The 12,526-nt window shown below is 36.8% G+C and overlaps 1 protein-coding gene across 1 annotated transcript in view; it reads right to left on the bottom strand.

The window, feature by feature from the left end:
• The window catches only part of LOC105388952 (hemicentin-2), a 103,089-nt gene extending 94,398 nt beyond the window's left edge, over positions 1–8,691 (bottom strand). The window contains exon 1 of the mRNA XM_011559999.3: positions 8,468–8,691. The gene's annotated coding sequence lies outside the window, so the exon portion shown is untranslated. The remainder of the gene's footprint in view (positions 1–8,467) is intronic.
• Between the last annotated feature and the right edge of the window lie 3,835 nt (positions 8,692–12,526).

The raw sequence follows: 12,526 nt of genomic DNA, 5'->3' as shown, positions 1-12,526 counted from the left end.
AGAGGCGTTTGTGCAATCAGACCGGATTGCGCCTCGGTGTCTAAGCTGAGCTTAGTTAAGCTGCGTCGGCATTGACGGCATTTCGCTCTGGCAAGCCTATTATTATTGGTTTTTGTAAAGCGATTTAGGATTAAGATAGCTACCTACCTACCCTATGCGAGAGTTCTACTGGTTTTATAGGTTTATTGTTTTCATTAACAATTCAGATTCAGACCATTTGTGAAATCACTATTAATTTGTAGCTATCTCCACATTGTGGTTTCGAAGACGGGGTGTGTGAATAAGGCAATTCAATTGGTTATGTACAAAACATCTCCGCTCCGCTCATCTTGGCTCTACCTTGGTGGAGTGGACTGTTAGCTTTATCACACATTTATTTCATATTACTTAGGTCCTATACATATTGCCTATATAACTGCCTCTGTGGTCTAGTGGTAGAAGCTTCGCTTCATGACCCAGAGGTCCCGGGTTCGATTCCCGGGTGGGACCATCAATTTGTGTTTCTAAATTGTGGTTCTAAGTTTGGTTAGGACATAGAAGGCTGATCACCTGATGTCCGAAACAGTGTAACGATCCATGCTGTCGGATGGGCATGTAAAGCAGTCGGTCCTGCGCCTAGCTCTCTCCAGTCGTGTCGGTCAATCCGTCCCATTGGGCTATGAGAGTGATGGAACAGAGAGTGCTCCTGTGTACTGCGCACACACTTGGGCACTATAATCTACTCCTGCGTAGATGGCTGATCTCAATTGAGATTGGCCGCCGTGGTCGAAATTCGGCTAGGAGGACATTATTATTATTATTATTATACATATTGTATACTGCACCTTTCTTTTTCACATATGAACTAAATATTTTAGTTTTTAGTATATTTTTGTGAAACTTTATTCGGGATATTTTAGGCGCTGTATAAATGAAACTATACTAACGTTTTACCTAATTATTCGTAAAAGAGTCTGAAACTACAAAACGGAGTGCAGCAAAGAGTAAATAAAAAACCGTGTCGTTTCACTGGAAAACTAGCAGAAAAAGCAGCAGCAAAGCTTGATTTTCTTTCGTTTAGCGCTGATTTTAATTTAAACATAGGTAGTATGAGTAGAGGGCTGTTGATGACCTGCTCATGCTCTTGCTTATATTTTGATTTGAAATCGTGGCGGTTGCGGGCAAAGAATTGTGACCAAAGTATATAAAAAAAATGTTTATACCTAACTTTTGAAGAAGATAAAAGAGAAAAAAGAACTTTCTTTATTCTCCCTAGATTGGAAACTCGATCATTATTTCAATACTGCAGTATATTCAATAAACTGTTCATCCATCAAATATACACAAAACATCAAAGAATCACAAAATATATTACTTACTATACTTATGTTTAAATAACAACTCCTTTACTGATTAGTTATACGGGTTTTTTTACAATATTACAAATCGTGTAAAAAAAAACATTCAGAACAGAAAGAACTTTCAAATACATCTAGGTAGGCATCACTTACACGACCAAAACCCAATAAAATTCTATAGCTTCATAGGTATACGCCGATGTCCAGAAAAAAAGACAAGCGACTCAATATCAGAACCCTTACTAGGCATTTATGAATACAGATACTATCAATATACATGAGCCGTGCTGGCCTCAACCAGCCTTAAAAAGATATCAGGAAAACATCAAAGGGACATCCCTGGCAGGTCATGGCCCTATGAAAAACAGTGGACGCGGTGACGGCGATTTTGTGGCAACAAAATTATGATCCCTTAATCCACAAAACGGCGGGCTGCGATTCGGAAACTCATAAGCATTTCTAAAACGATCTTGAGAACCTGATTCCTAACCGGTTGCACAGCATCTTTATCGATCGACGTCGATAAACTCGTTCATTGCACAAAATTATAATTCTTCAAGTCAAATCGCCATATTTATCGCGAATTTTGATAAACATAGCGACTTTTGTCTACGTCGATAACGGTGCTGTGCAGCGGGGACTAAATAAGCATCAACGCTCTAGTTAAGCCTTTGGTGGTGTGGAATGTATCTCTTTTAATAATAGTTTTTATTTATGAATGTTATGAAATTTCAGGCTAAATGAAACCTAAGATGGTATACATACTGTACTAAAAATTATGACATTGCAATATTATTATTTAATATATAGTCTTGGACTTATTTAATATGGGCACCTCCAAACCAGCCGGGGATCGAGCTCGGCGCCCTGGGCAAAGTCTGAAGCCTTATTAGGTTTAGTGATGAAATTATCTCTAGCAACTGTAGAATATGCACGCCACGGCACAAAGTGCTGACTCACTGCCAGTTCCTTGGAAGAAGGCCAACGAGTAAAAGGTCTTAGCTAAAATATTTAAGTCTTTTTTTACAAAGATCGTGGAAAAATATAGAAAAATCAGGTGTCACGGCTTATAAAATATTAGTCTCCATTTATTTAAGATCATCCGAAGGGAATTGCAAGGTATAACGGTGGCGGTTTTCCACTCAATGGATTGAGATTTTATGATTAAGGGTCGGCAATAGGCAATCGAGGGTTGGCATTGTCATAGAATTATGTAGTAAATGATGCTCTACAGCCTTGAAAAAAATCACACCGGTAGTCGAAGAGTCTAGCTAGGTGCTGAATCATTCGAATTTAAGTAAAAGCTTATGGATAACTGTAAATTAAATTCAGAATATGACGAAAAACCAGTAAATGACACTCCCGTATTGTAACAACTGTGTCGTAATCATAAAGAATTTTCATATGATTTTTATCATATTATAAAGTTAAAGGCTTGGACTAGGCGCTAAATACCTTGTTTTTTAATAAACACACACTTATTTTGTGTAAATTAATCCCAAACTTGAGCAATTTTTTTCCCTCAAATCTTCATACAAATATCTATGGCGGTTTTCTGTGTTATAAAATCATAAACACAAGTGACGTTTGACTCAGTTGGCCGCTGGCCTCCAAAGAAGGGTCACGTCGGTTTAGGCAGCACTGACAGCTCGCGATCTTATCGTGTACAGATACAAAATCTCTGCACATTGGTTGTCATTGCACTTTTTCAACTTTTATGACACCAACATAATTTGATTTGAAATTGAGGAAGCATAATTCTTCCAGTATATTCAATACATTAAATTAAATTAGATAGTGTGCAATATTCTCGTGACATTACAGTCTCGTAAAGGTCTGATGAGGAGCAGGAATATAGCGAATGGATCTAAGTGATGACAATACGCACTAACATTAGGTTAGGGATCAAAAATACAGTCTCTTGGTGCTGGTTGAGGTATGGTCTCGTGAGGATCTGATGAGGGCAGTAACACGGTGGTGGCTCAATTTTATTTCAAAGATGTTAATAGCTAAAAGCATCGAGTTTGGGCTATTAAGTATGTTTTTCAGAGAGAGAGAAAGAGATTTTATTTTTCGTCTGGATGATGTGTTAGGTTTACTGGGTTTACTAAGTTCATTCTTTTAATGGCATCAAGTTGTTATGTGTTCATAAGTAATAATTATTTATTAACAAAATGCTGTTGGTTCTCCACGAAAATGTAAAAATAAAAATAAAATAAATAAAAATAAATTCGTAACGTAAAATTGTCAATGACGGAATTTCTTCTATAGACAGTAGCCACAAAAAAACAAACGATAGATGGCGTGATTTGAAGATAAAGATACATTTATTCGACACATAGACAGCAACAACAAAAAAATACAGATTTAAAGAAAACAAACACATACTTATACAAAACATCAAAGAAAAAAAAGGATACACATCAAAATAACTGGAAAAAATATAAGCCCCAATTTACTTGTGTGGGACAGGGAGTACCATAATATTTTTTTTGGGTTACTCCCCATCTATGCGAAATATCAGCTTGATATCTTTACTCGTTTCTGAGAAAAAGGGCGGTGACAGACGGACAACAAAGAGATCCTATAACGGTTGCTTTTTTTCTTTTGACGTTCGAAACCCTAAAATTAAGTAAAAATATTATGCTGCTGCTGCTACCAAAAAATGTACTTACAGGTATTGAAAAAGCGGTATATAGTACTAAACAAATTATAAACAAACAAAAAACCCGACTGCACGCTAAAAATATGAAAACAAGTCCCAATGTTAATGGAAAGTATCGTAGGCGGGGACCAGCAGAGGGTTCACCATTTAGCTGAATGTTACTTAGAAAACGGCCTTGAGTGGCGGTCAAGTTGGTCCCCGCCTGCGATACTTTCCATTAACATTGGGACTTGTTTTCATGTTTTTAGCGTACAGTAGGGTTTTTCGTTTGTTTATAATTGTATTTTTTTATTTGTAACTTTTTAGTTGTTTTTATTTTATGAAATTTTACGTCAGTAGTTCATGATCATTTTTTATTTCAATAGTTTTGGTGTTGTTATTTAAATACCTTCAATATGCATATTTTTATAATGTGAAAATCAAGCCCTTTCATTTGATACCTTACACGGCAAAGTTGAATTATTATTTTTTCGATCATCACGTTATGTCCTCAAGAGGGCGCTATGTTCATTTTAATGGAACGTCATATAGCCTATAACCATTGCGCCATCAATACGCTTCTAACAATACCTCATACATCAAAATCTATCAAGCCGTTTAGGCTACAGGAGGGAACAAAGAAACAGACAAACATACATACATACAATCAAAAAACATTACCCTCCTCTTTCGGCAGTCCGGTAAAAAGGAGTAAGACAGGGGGTCATTCTGAACTTTTGCTCTACGAGTTTTGGAAATTAACTTTGTTGGACATGTGACTTTTTACCATGGAAAACGAATATTTTTTTTCGCGAATTTGCAAATCTCGTAGAACAAAAGTTGTTCAGAATGACCCCTTGAGTCATCCCCTTTTGGCTTAGTATAGCCCTTTTGCGACACTATGTATTTACTTTGCTTTGTCGTCGGGGTTCAGTTGGCTGGAGAATGCCCGAAACTTATTATCTACACTTTAATACTTGTAGTTACCTTTCTTGTAAATACCACATTTGTTTGAGAAAGCTAATCGGGTTCCGAGTATAGAGTAAAGTGGCACCCCTATTAATTTCTACTCTTTCCTGGTGCCTACCAGTGTAAGTAAGAATTATACTTACTTACCCTAAAATCACCCAAAATGTACTTGAACATAATTGTCAATAAAGTTGGCGAGTAAAAGTTTATCGACCCACTGTGCAAACTTACATGTGTGCGTGTCACTGCGTGTGCTGTGTGAAGAGCATTGAAAACCCAAAATTGGCGCGGCACGTCACCCTGTACGGGCCCTTAAAGCTATTGATGAGATAGAAAAAGACTTTGACACAGATTTAAACAGTTCTTCATAAAATAGTTACCTATTTTAATAGAAGTATACTTACCGTAACCTTGTGTTTGTATTGAACGGGGTTAGCAACAAAATCTTGAGACCGGTATAATTTATATATGGAATATCTACTGCACACTTTTGTATAAATGAGTATGTTTATACTGGAAAATAATAGGAGTGAATGTGTGTTTCATTTACTATATTATATACTTTTTAATTCATAGTATTTGACTGCAAGTCATAATTTCATAACAGCTGATAGACTAGAGAGAAATGTGGCTAAAATAATCCAGGAATCTCTCTACACAATAAAGTTTCGTTAAAAATCGACAATGTAGATTCTGTCCTTTCCCAACGAATCCCTAAAAACTATCTGCAAACCAATCAACTCCTGGGAGCGCTGTAATAAAAAGGGGTCTTGAAAGTAAATCGATCGCACAACCAGACCGAGTAAAATAACCGAGGTATAAGTAGCTGCTTACTTACACGTTATGATATAGAGGCTAAAATTTACTCAGTGAAATTACACTCACGGGCAATGAAAAAGTTCCACTCACAAAATGCCAACTGCACACGAACCCAATTTGTTCAAACATTTAATTTAAAATTTGAACAAAATATTACTGTTTTGTTGGTAATATCCGGATGCTCTGTCAAATGTACTTCAATGTTGCAGAAGGCGTCATTAAGCTTGCCTTTTCAATTTAGGATTAATTTCGTGTTTTTCTAAGTGGAACCTTTTCATTGCCCGTGAGTGTATTATAATGTAATCATGAAGTAGGTGTGAAACGTGGCAGTTTTGGGAAAAACGCTTTAAACCAAAGTTTTTTTTTTATTATTTCCATTTCCATACACAGATTTAGGGTATAGAAATAGGGGAAAATTGCAGGCTGCTTGGAACCTAATCAAGCCAGAGCATAACATAGTTCTATTTATTAATAACCAACAACATAAAAAAGTTTCTTAGACAACTTTCCTGTGTAAATATAAAGGTTTGAGTAAAAAATACTGGAGAGCAAGATGGAAACTTTGTATAAATCAGGAAAAAGTTTGAGATTGCTCTACGGACTTGCATTTCTCACTTAGATCAACGCATAATAATCTTATGTGATATTATTATTACGTATACCTACACTCTAAATAATAGAATGAACTGTCAGTTTACACGAGACTTGCAAGCGACATTGTGTTACTCGATTTTTGACTTTATATCTACCACAAAGAGCCAAACTTCGAGTATCACTATGAGACATTCTAGAATTTTGACAGATTGTTTTAATATGTATAGTGTTATCGTAATGACGTAACACCAGTAATCTTTACTTTAATACCTATCTACCTACCTAAAAGCCTATTAAATTCTGCAAATGGTAAAATTACACCACAACCAACCAAAAACACACAACAAACATTTAAGTGTTGATAAACTCCGATGTAAAGTTTAATTACTTGGTACCCCATGTATATAAGTTTTAAAATTAATTTTACTCCAGTATAAATTATTAAAATTAGCCTCCTTTGTGAAGTTTTGCGGTTTTACTTTAACTCATTACAAGATAACTCATACTCACAATATGCAATTAAGAATGTGAAATGTATTTTCTTTAACTTCACCATGAAAATCATTCAAAGTCGGACATATGTACATACATGCTCAGAACTGTAATCCCGGAAGGGGTAGTCAGAGGTGACTCGCAAGCAAGTCACCCGCTTTTCGCTATACATTACTAGTACTCACGTACGATAGGTAGGTCGCGAGCCGTATCGCCGTTTTGGAACGAGTACAATGCACTTAGGCTACATATAGAATCTAGATGTGCAGGTTTCCTCACGGTGTTTTCCTTCTCCGTAAGAGTGGTATACATTTGTACTTAAATCCGAAGAACTTATTGGTACATGTCAGCGCCGGGATTCGAACCCGCGGGTCTGGCGTGAGAAGCGGGCGCTTACCCATCTGAGCTACCACCGCTCGCTCTAAAGTGGGACTACTATATAATATTCACGCTATTGCACATTACTTATTTAGGTAGTATAGACAGAAATGGATTGTCACATATTTTTCCGGTATAATTATGTTTTTCCAGACCTCGTTGCATGGATCTAACAAAGATGCACATGATAAAAAATTACACAACCTTTTCTTGTGTTATGTCCTGATTTGGTAGGTTTTTACTCTCACCTTAGCCATTTTCCGGGCACATCGAAGACCCAAAGCAAATATAAGTAACTCAAGAGCCGGGAATCAAACCTAGGGCATTCAGCAGCTATAAACTAAACCACTCCATTGTAAAAATACGTCTTTCAGATCCCTTGATCAGTCCATTCCTCCATCAGTACAAAATACTTCATTTGTCCATGCAGGTATCAACCATCAAAATCCTCTACTGCCTAACATGGCATCACCCAAAGATCGAACCCACCAATAGTCAAACTTTTGAAGTGATTCTTAATGGACAGCTAAAACTCTAGCATAGGTGTGGTCCATCGCTCGCTGCGCTGTGACATTTTTTTTAGATCTGTAAGTACAACCGTCTGTGATCGCATTTCCACACTCTTTGTGGTCCTCACGAGTGGACACACAGAGTAGTGTCCCAGTCAACTTTTAAAAAAAAATTGTGTTCTATCCATATCTGCCAAATATGTAGGTAACCGTTAATTGTTGTGGCGGAGAAGTTCTGAACTGGAGACCATGTAGAGGCTTGGTTGTGGTTGGATGAGAATGAGCACAGTCAAAGACTGAGAGACCGTCAAACTGTCATGGTCCATTAACCACAAAGATGAGGGAGGTTAATAAAATTTTCGATAGTACCTTCTAATGCGTTCAGTAGTTGATGTCCGCAAGTAAGCGCTTTTAATTTAATACGCATTTTTATTATGCTATAAAATACGGCATAAAGTCTGATCGTCTAATGATAATTTTTAACCATCTATATTTTTTAATGGCTTTGGCTATGGAGATTTTTACCAATAGGGTCCACCAACCCGCACTAGGCCAGCGTGTTGGACTACGTCTAAACCCTTCCTTCAGTGGAAGGAGACCCGTGCCCCAGCAGTATGGACGTGATGGAACGTGATGTGATGTGACATTCATTTCAAAAATAATGCAACAAATAATAAAATTAAAAACTACCTTATTAAAATAGGTGCCAATGGTGAAATATTTACCTTAAATTAAATCACTCCATAAACTCCTGTACACAGTCTCAACAAACTTTCAACCACACTTCACACATACAAAAACTTCAACAGTTTTTAATATTTAATTTTGGAATTCATCCCGACCGTTCGGAATTCAAATAGCATTGGCGCGTTCGAATTATTTCGTACGTTCAGAAATCAAGATGGCGAGAGCGATCCGTTCGGGAACGCAGAGCGCGGCTCGCGGACTGGCTGCGAGCGGCCCCGGGCCTCCACTGCGCATGTCATGGGCTTCATAATTTGATATCCTATGCCACAGCGGCTGTGACATTCCGCGGTAAAACCTACTCGTAAATTATTCAATTTTATTTACTTATCGGTTCGGAATATGACAAGGGTTACATGTTTGCAGAGCCAGAGTGCGAATAGCTTCAAATGTCTGTATTGACAGGAGAATAACATCGGAATATTTTATGGAAGGTTGACGCTTAGATGTGTTGATTTTGGTAAGCGTGTGAAGGGTTCTCTGACAAACCGAGGGTTATCTTAAATCGCTGGGTTTCCTTTGTATGCATAAACACACTAGTAATTTACATAATTAATATAGTTAATTAGCCTATTCTCTACCTAGATCTACAGCCGTAGTGATGTAACGGATACGATTCGAGAGGCCGTGGGTTCGAATCCTGGTATGCAGGTACCAAGTCTTTATTAGAATTATATAACGTGTTCGTACGGTAACGGGAAACGCCGTGAAGAAATTGTACTCATTCCAAAACGGCGATATCTGTGATCTGAATAAAAATGTGCATGTACTACAAAAAGCGTGCGGCATGTGAGTGCCATCTGCCCCCGTGGTAGCTGACTTCAGGCCTTACACATATGAGCACATACTTTACTTGTGTACACTCACGAGCAATGAAATAGTTCTACCTGCCACTGCCGTTCCATATGACACATAAAAAATAAGGTATTTAAAAATTTAAATCGTTTCATCCCATGTAACTCCTTCATCAGAAATAGTTAAAAGAGGCGGCTTACCATAAAAAGAAAAAACTCACTCAAAGAAACTCTAAGAAAATTTAAAGACGGCATTAAAATCAATGGTAGACGTTTCAATTTAATTCCGATAATCTAAACGTATTGAATTGACTGCTGAAGAACAGAAACTGTCGCAGTGAGCCGACGGAAAGCAATGGCGAGAAGAAGGAACTTGCACAGAGCAAATTATATTCAGAGAGATCTGAAGGTTGCTTTAATTGCTTATATACATTCTACTCTAGACGAAAACAAAAACATAAATATGTGGGGACATCTCACACACGGCCATCCGACCCCAAGCTAGGCAGACAGCTGATAATTATATCTACACAAATACATAGATAGATAAATATTAAATATAAATATCAACACCCATGGCCCGAGTACAAATATCTGTCTTTAAACAAAACCGAACGTTTTTTGCAACACTAGCGCTACAACAGATGATGGAACTAGTCGGTGAATTGAAACGGCATGCACGTATCCGACGCTATATCTTTGGCTTTCATTTTCACTTTCGTCTAGGGCGGAAAACTATACTGAATTGTATATGATGAATTAATGGAATGGAATAATCGTTTGGTTCAGGCAAACCAAACTCAGTTCAAATTAACATTGCAAAACCTTTAAACATAATTAACGGATCCTCAAATATTTCCTATTTAAGGCGTCGGCGTCGTTACTAGGAAATGGCTGGGTGGCAATTTTGAATTGAATAGAATTGGCCAGCTGATTGTTATTATTTATTACTAAACACAATTTAGAACATTACATTACAACCGTTTTAACTAAAATTATTAGCCAAACGAAAACTTTAAATGAACAATAACTCTACTTTTAAAGTGACTTGTGACAAATTTTCAAACTTAGTATTCTTTCTCTGTGATTATTCACTACTCTATACACGAGCCGATCGCTTCTGGCGTTCAGCCAAAGGGCTCCCTCCTGTAACGATTGTGGCAGTCCGGATCACAGGATCATCCTAAAATACTATTGTTCTGCTGATCTTGCTACTTCCTTCCTGCGTTTATTTTATGTGCCAAGTCTTAACAAAACATTGCGCTATTCACTATGAGAACACGTTATTTTTATACAGCCCACCTACTCAGATCTGCCTACTAAGTAAAAATTTAAGTACTTACTGACACTTTCTAAAATAACAAACATCTCTATTGATTGATTGAATAAAAACACTCAATTTTACCAAACTGAATTAAATTACTACTGTATAGCAATTTAATTTCAACGATCTTACGGAAAGTGAAGATTAAAAATAACGATGAAATCCTATTTTGTTTAGACACGAAATGGAGGCATACTTTACTAGCATTCTTGAACAGAATAAATGGTGTTTTCTTTCTTTCGCTTTGCTTAAGCTGAAGATAGTAAATGTGCCGTGAAATATAAATTCACCTTAATGTTTCCCATGAGAATATCTATAGCTTAAGGTTAAGGATTTTAAAATATTGCCGTCACATGGGACTATTAAATAGATTGTTGCAAAAAGGCATTTTATTTCTAAAGGAAGTGCTATTTTCCTACTTGTCATCATTATTAAATCATCAAGGGGTGGACGAAAAGAGCCTGTTGAGTGGTCAATTTTATACCTACATTGTACTTGTATACATCTGACACACTCTAGCCAGTCAGTCTCTCTCTTCTCTTCTATTTCCGCTACTCCTCCGAGGTGTCTGGGGCTGACACCGGGCGCTTTCATCCTTCTTTGTCGGTGGCCAGCATGTTGAGCTATGGCCACGACTTCCCTTTCTCTTGGGCCAGTCAGTGACTGACAACATATTTTACTAGCTGCTTTCATTACGAACACAGACCGTTGTCCTACTCTAGTATTTATCCTAACCTAACCTATTAGGTAGATATTATCCTATCTGAAAGTAAATAAAATACACATTGGTCAAGAAATATACTCTTCCATAAACCTATAACACCTCAATTTACTGATTGGATAGTAAACACGAAAACTAGCTTCCTAATGGCGGTATTTTGTTGGCTAAAATATGACAAATTACTAATTGCGTGACGGTGTCGAGACATTAATTATGGACAATATTAATATTTTCACGACGGAACCCTGTCAAAAGCATTCGATTTATGATTATTACGGGCAGTTTCGTAAATCAATAGGTATACAATTTATTAATGATTCAAGTACAGTGCTGTTCACGAAACATGACCAATAATGAAGAAGGCAGAAGAATTTTGCAGGAAAAATTATAAAGTGGTTGTAATATTCCAAATGTATCACCTTTTCAAGGCTGATCAAATTATTAACAATAAGTAACAAATGACAAGTAAGTAGTAAGAGTAACAAAGATGTAGGGTAACGTAACGTACCTAGGGACATTTTCGACTACCCCTACTACTTTGAATGAAGCTATCGCAGCGTACAACTAAGATATTAATGTGAAATTTTCTTTATTCGGTAGGATATATAATCTATTATCACTAGTATTTGTGCTGGAGCTTTGGTGTGGCCATTTACGTTACGTTACCCTACCAACCTTTTTAAATTATTTTTAAACATAACAACGAAAAAAGCGTGTAGATATAATGATGTTCTACCACCTAAAAAATGCTGTCTATATGCCGAACACCCTGTACATACACTATTTATCATTATGAACAAACGTTTCTGACATATTATTTTAAAATGGCAACAAATAATGTAAAGGTCGAAAGACAGAGGCAAGATCATAAATTTTCGCCGCATCGAATCTTTATGAATTATGAAATAATCTGGCTGATTTATAGCTCATATTATTTTTATGAAGCCGTCGAATCGGAGATTAGGGACAAAAGATGGTCGTCATTCACTATCACTGTATAAAAAAAGGTTTTCGATATCAAAAATATGATTAAACCTTGTTTAAACAAATGAAAGTATAAGCCCGAATTTCGCCATACTGAGTTAGAACATAACCAGGGATTAAATCATTTGTTCATCAATTATACGTCATCTCCATGTTAAATATACCTCCTGTAGGTTGGCTGGTAGAAAATGCTTTTAGCATTAAGTCCACCTTTTGT

This window comes from Plutella xylostella, chromosome 21 (genome assembly GCF_932276165.1).
Source record: "Plutella xylostella chromosome 21, ilPluXylo3.1, whole genome shotgun sequence".
NCBI classification, from domain to species: Eukaryota; Metazoa; Arthropoda; class Insecta; order Lepidoptera; family Plutellidae; genus Plutella; species Plutella xylostella.
Note: the sequence above shows the minus strand (reverse complement) of the source record. Positions and strands in the feature narration are given on the sequence as shown.